Source organism: Delphinapterus leucas, chromosome 6 (genome assembly GCF_059928025.1).
Source record: "Delphinapterus leucas isolate spDelLeu-1000000601 "Yukka" chromosome 6, BTC_Dleu_Yukka2, whole genome shotgun sequence".
In the NCBI taxonomy this organism is placed as follows: domain Eukaryota; kingdom Metazoa; phylum Chordata; class Mammalia; order Artiodactyla; family Monodontidae; genus Delphinapterus; species Delphinapterus leucas.
The window spans coordinates 99,477,052-99,483,013 of NC_143134.1; positions in this window are offsets into that span (position 1 = coordinate 99,477,052).

The following is a 5,962-nucleotide window of genomic DNA, read 5'->3' on the forward strand; positions in this document are numbered from 1 at the left end:
ACAACCCTTTCCATTCATTCACAAGTGTTTTATGGTTTCCAAAGTAGTTCTGCAGCTGTTCACTCAGGGCAAAACTCACAGCCACCTTGGGAGGTGGGTTTTACTCCCCTCTCCCACTTTACAGATGGGGAAACTGAAGCACAGAGAGGAAAACTGATTTGGCCAAATGCAAACAGATCCAGGTCTCCCGGTGCCGAGTTCAGAGACTTCCTGGCGCACAGCGATGGCCTGGACAGACCAGGTTGGGGTCCAACAGCACACGGTGGTTGGTGCCTGTCCAGGGTGAACGTGGAGATGAAGTCGAATTGCTCCCAAGCCCTGGATGTTGCTAAGGTTTTGTTTTGATCAGGAGCTCGTTTCTCAGGACAGGCTGAACCCCAGACAGCAGCCTCATGGTGAAAAGCAGTGGTTTGTGCAGGCCGTTCAATAACGACGACTCTTCAAAGCCTCTGCTCTGTCCCACGCTGCCAGACAGTTTTACTCCAGGGTTCACTAAGCTGGGTTGTCCCGTCTCCTGGAATTCACAGAGGAAATGCTTGACCCAGCCTAGGCTCGAAGAGGGGGTGGGGGTCAGAGAAGCTTCTGCAGGAATGAAAACCTGAGCTGGGTTTTCAAGCAGGAGTAGGCATCAGTGGGGCAAGGGGTGCCAAGGCTGAGGAGACAGAGAGGCAAGCTGGGGAGACAGGAGGACCAGGCAGAGAAAAGGCATCAAGACGGAGAAAGAGTAAAGACCTATTTCAGGCCTGTGTACATCACTTTCACGATCTGTAGTTCCTCTGACTACCATCTATCCAATATCTAGATAATATTTTTAATCAACTATTTCTTAAACTTAATGCACATAGTTGAAAAGAATGCACTAGGACTTCCCTGGTGGTGCAGTGGTTGAGAATCCGCCTGCCAATGCAGGGGACACAGGTTTGAGCCCTGCTACAGGAAGACCCCACATGCCACGGAGCAACTGAGCCTGTGCTCTAAAGCCCGTGAGCCACAACTACTGAGCCCACGTACCACAACTACTGAAGCCCGTTGCCTAGAGCCCGTGCTCCGCAACAAAAGAAGCCACCGCAATGAGAAGCCCATTGCACCGCAATGAAGAGTAGCCCATTTGCCGCAACTAGAGAAAGCCCGTGCGCAGCAACGAAGACCCAACGCAGCCAAAAATAAAATAAATAAATTTATGGAAAAAAAGGATGTACTACATTGACAGATGAATGAATAAAGAAGATGTGACATACATATGTGTACACACACACACACACACACACACACACACACACACGCGCACACATAAAAAAGAATGATTCTTGCCATTTGCGACAACATGGATGGACCTGGAGAGTATTATGCTAAATGAAGTAAGTCAGACAGAAAAAGACAAATGCTGTATGTTTTCACTTATATGTGGAGCCTAAAGAACAAAACACAAATATAACAAAACAGACTCACAGATACAGAAAACAAACTAGTGACTGCCAGAGGGGAGAGGTTGGGGATGGATGAAGTAGGTGCAGGGGATTAAGAGATGCAAACTACCAGTTATAAAATAAATAAGTCACAGGGATGTCGTGTACAGCACAAGGGAATATAGTCAATAATATTATAATAACTTTGAATGGTGCATAATCTATAAAAATATCGAATCACCTTGTTGTACACCTGAAACTAATATAATATTGTAAGTCAACTATACTTCAATTAAAAAATGTAGGGCTTCTCTGGTGGCGCAGTGGTTGAGAGTCCGCCTGCCGATTCAGGGAACACAGGTTCATGCCCCCGTCCGGGAAGATCCCACATGCCGCGGAGCGGCTAGGCCCATGAGCCATGGCCGCTGAGCCTGCGCGTCCGGAGCCTGTGCGCTGCAACGGGAGAGGCCACAACAGTGAGAGGCCCATGTACCGCAAAAAAAAAAAAAAAGTGAAAAGTTTTAAAAATTAAAAAAAAAGGGACACACTATATTGTGGGGTTGCTTGCTAGTTTGTTTTTTCCTAATACACATAAAAATAAATACCTAGGTATTCAAGTGAAAAACAGTCATCCTTTTATCCCCCTGCAATCATCTGGTAGAATGGGTACCACATTTGGCAAACAAATGAACAAAGGCATGGCTATGAGTAAGAATGTGGGGTGTGGAGGAAACTCTGAAAGAGTAAACGTGAGACGGGAGGATTGTGATGTAAGATTGGAGGACTGAACGGGGCCTGAACTTGAAAGGGCTTGTGTGCCTGGCTAAGGAGCCGCACTGGATCATCTCAGAGTCAAGAATAGGCAATCGCTGAAAGGCTGTGCTATGAGTAACTCACAAGGGAAACCATCACCTCCTTCTTGTGGCTCACCTTGTCCTTTAAAGGTCTTATTTTAAAGGGTTCCCATAAACCCTAATTATCAGGAAACCTTGAGGCAGATCTCTAAACAGAATGAGCCTTAGAGTCAGAAAACCATCTCCCTGATTGGGATTGACATATATACACTAATATATATAAAATAGATAACTAATAAGAACTGCTGTATAAAACATAAATAAAATAAAATTCAAAAATTCAGAAAGTAAAAAAAATTTAAAAATAAATCACAATGAGATACTTAAAAAGAAAAGAAAAGAAAAGAAAGCCATCTCTCTGACAGCTCAATGACTTTGGGCAAGTCCTATAACCTTTCATAGCCTCAAGCATTCCGTCTGTACATTGGGCACATGCCAGGTTGCCCGGGCAGACCCTACAGGTCGCAGGTCGCCTCCTTGCCCATCTCCCTCTAGATTGGATTTCTCAACCTTGGCAGTATTGACACTTTGGGCCCAAGAATTCTTTGCTGTGAGAATCTGTGGAATGTTTAGCAGCATCCCTGGTCTCCCCACTAGCTGCCAGTAGCCTCTTCCCAGTTATGACAACAGTAACAAAAATCTCCAGACATTGCCAGATGTCCCCCGGAGGAGGAGGATGTCACCCAGACTTGTCTTTAGAACGGTGGAGTGTCGGATAGGTCCTGTGGCCTGTGGTCCTGTGGAGTGTTGGCTAAAGATGGACCTTGGAGAGCAGAAGGCTTCCTGCAGATGAGCCCTCACCCCCCAAGTTCAGAGCCTCAGATGGGGAAGGAATAGTTGATGGGCTTTCTGTCATTGACTTTATCACTGAGAGGGTCACTCATGGATTGATTCACCCTTACATGGATTACACAGATTCTCTATGTAATGTCTCCAGGGAAGGATACCCCAAAGAGGGTCACATGCTCCCAGCACTCAAAGGTGCGACCCAGGGCTTCCCTGCGTGGGCCCGTCCTCCTGGATAAGGCAGACCACAGGAGCCTTAGCGGAAGACCACTGGGCTCAGAGCAAGTGTGAGAACAATCAGAGTGACTACAACGTGGCAGTGCACTCACACACTTTCCAGGTCCTAGAACCCTGCCAACCTGTTCTTTATTATTATTCATAGGAATAATTATAGTAATAGCCTCAGTTGAGCATCTACTGTATACCATTGCCCACATTTATCTAATCCTCACAATATTTTATCCTGATTTGTTACATGAGAAGATTGAAGCTCTGTGGGATTGGGGAATTTACATAACATTGGGACTATAAAGTAGAAAGCAACAAGTAAAAAGTGCAGACAGCAGGCTTTAGCCTAGGTCTGTCTCATTCCAAATCCCTTATTTCTCTGTGTCAGGCCTCAAGTTCTCCTTCCTGGTGATGCTGTGAGAAAAGACAACACCTGCGAAATGGTGAGGGTTTTTGAAGGATCACAGTCATTGACTCCTTGACGGTTGCTTTGGATGCCAGAGCTTAAAGCCACCTGCACATAAACTGGAGAATGCTGCCTCTGATATTTTTAACCTTGTAAACATAGAGCTCAGGTACAGCAAGCCGCACAAACGTATAGCTTAGTGAATTATTATTATAAGGCACACATCTTTTCAAACTTCACCCAAGTCAAGAAGTAGAACTTTGCCAGAACCTCAAGAAGCCCTCCACATGCCTCATTCTATTCATAGCCCCAGCCCTCCCTCCAAAGTAACCACAATTCTTGATTTTTAGAGTAGTTACTTCCTTGAATTTATCATCCAATTAGGCATATCTAAACATTATAGTAGTTTTACCTTTTTAAAAAAACTTGCTGTATCTCTAAAGTCTATTTTAATCTATGGGTTTCCCATTCATTCTTTCCTTTCCATACACTTTATATATTGAAGAACTCTGCAGGTTGACCTGTAAAGTTTCTCAGTCTGGATTTGGCTGGTTGAATGCTCGGGATGCAGCTCAGTATTTCCCTCTGTCCTCTGTATTCCCTCCAAAGTGACAGCTGGACCCAAAGGCTTGATCAGACACAGGAGTGATCCCTTTGGCAATCCTCTGGGTGGCGTTGCATTCTTTCATCAGAGGACACATGATGTCTTGTTTTCATTCCTTTTTTGATGTTAGCAGACATTGATGCTCAATGCCTAGATCCGTTGATTCACTGGGGGTTGCAAACTCATGATATTCTCATTCCAGCATTTTGTTCTCACATATTAGAAAATCTTAGAAGGAGACACGTTCCCTTATCTGTTAGTTGGTTGCACAGTGGTGGGTTCATCCATCACATCTGATTATGGAGGGGAAGTAGGTGCCTTTTTATATGAGACTGATTTCTCTGTCTACAGATCTTCCTTGACTCACGATGGGGTCATGCCCCGATAACCCATTGTAAGTAAGTTGAAAATGCATTTAATACACCTAGCCACTATAGCTTAGCCTTGCTTACCTGAAATGTGCTCAGAACCCTTCCATTAGCCTACAGTTGGGCAAAATCATCTAACACAAAGCCTGTTTTATAATAAAGTGTTGAATATCTCATGTAACTTACTGAATACTGTACTGAAAGTGAAAAACAGAATGGTTGTGTGGTTACCGAATGGTTGTAAGTGTATCTTTTTTCCCCTCTGTGATCACGTGGCTGCCTAGGAGCTGTGGCCGCCGCTGCCCAGCATCATGAGAGAATATTGTACCGCATATCGCTAGCCCAGGAAAAGATCAAAATTCAAAATTCGAAGTACGCTTTCTACTGAACGTGTATCGCTTTTGCACCATCGTAAAGTGGAAAAATTGTAAGTTGAACCACCCTAAGTCGAGGACCGTCTGTATGCATTTTCCCATCTTTCCCCATTTGAATTTCTTTTTTTGTGTCTTCAAATTCAACCCGTCCATCATTTCCCATGCTCCATCTCTCTCATATCAGTTCAGTACCCCTTAACATAGCCCATGCTACAGTTACTACCCTGGTTCTCCCCTGCCTTTCGGGATGTGTTTTGGGGAAGCATTTTGCGCTCACTTGCTCCATGTCCTTTTCTCCTCTCATTCCTTGTCTCCCTGATGGCTGCTTTCCCTCCCCACCCTCCAGAATTTACTCTCTTTTCTTGTATTTTTCACTGTAGCATTGTTTTTAATAGTTGAAAAAGAGAAATTATCCACATGTTTGTGAAGAGATGAATGAATAAACTGGGGCATATTATTTATTATTATTATTAATTACATTTTGTTGGAGTATAGTTGCTTTACAATGTTGTGTTACCTTCTCAGGATTTACTCTCTTAATAACTTGCATAAATAACATAAAGGAGTGTTAATTATATTTATCATTTTGTACATTACATCCCACGTTAGTAGGTTTTTATTTTTTAATTTTTATTTGGAAATAATTTCCAACTTACAAAAGTTACAAAAAAAAAAAAAGTACAAGTCACCTCACATACCCTTTACCCAGATTCACCTATCGTTAAGATTTTACTGTTTGAGATGAAGTTACATGCATGATGGCCTTTTACCCCTAAGTACTTCAGTGCATATTTCCTAAGGTTGGGGACATTCAACTCCGTTCAACTTCAATGATCAGTTACACATATTTCCGTACAGGACTTTGACTGCTATATTGTACATATGTCAAGTTTTGTCAGTCACTTTATATTAGGTTTTGACTGTATGGAGTCTTGT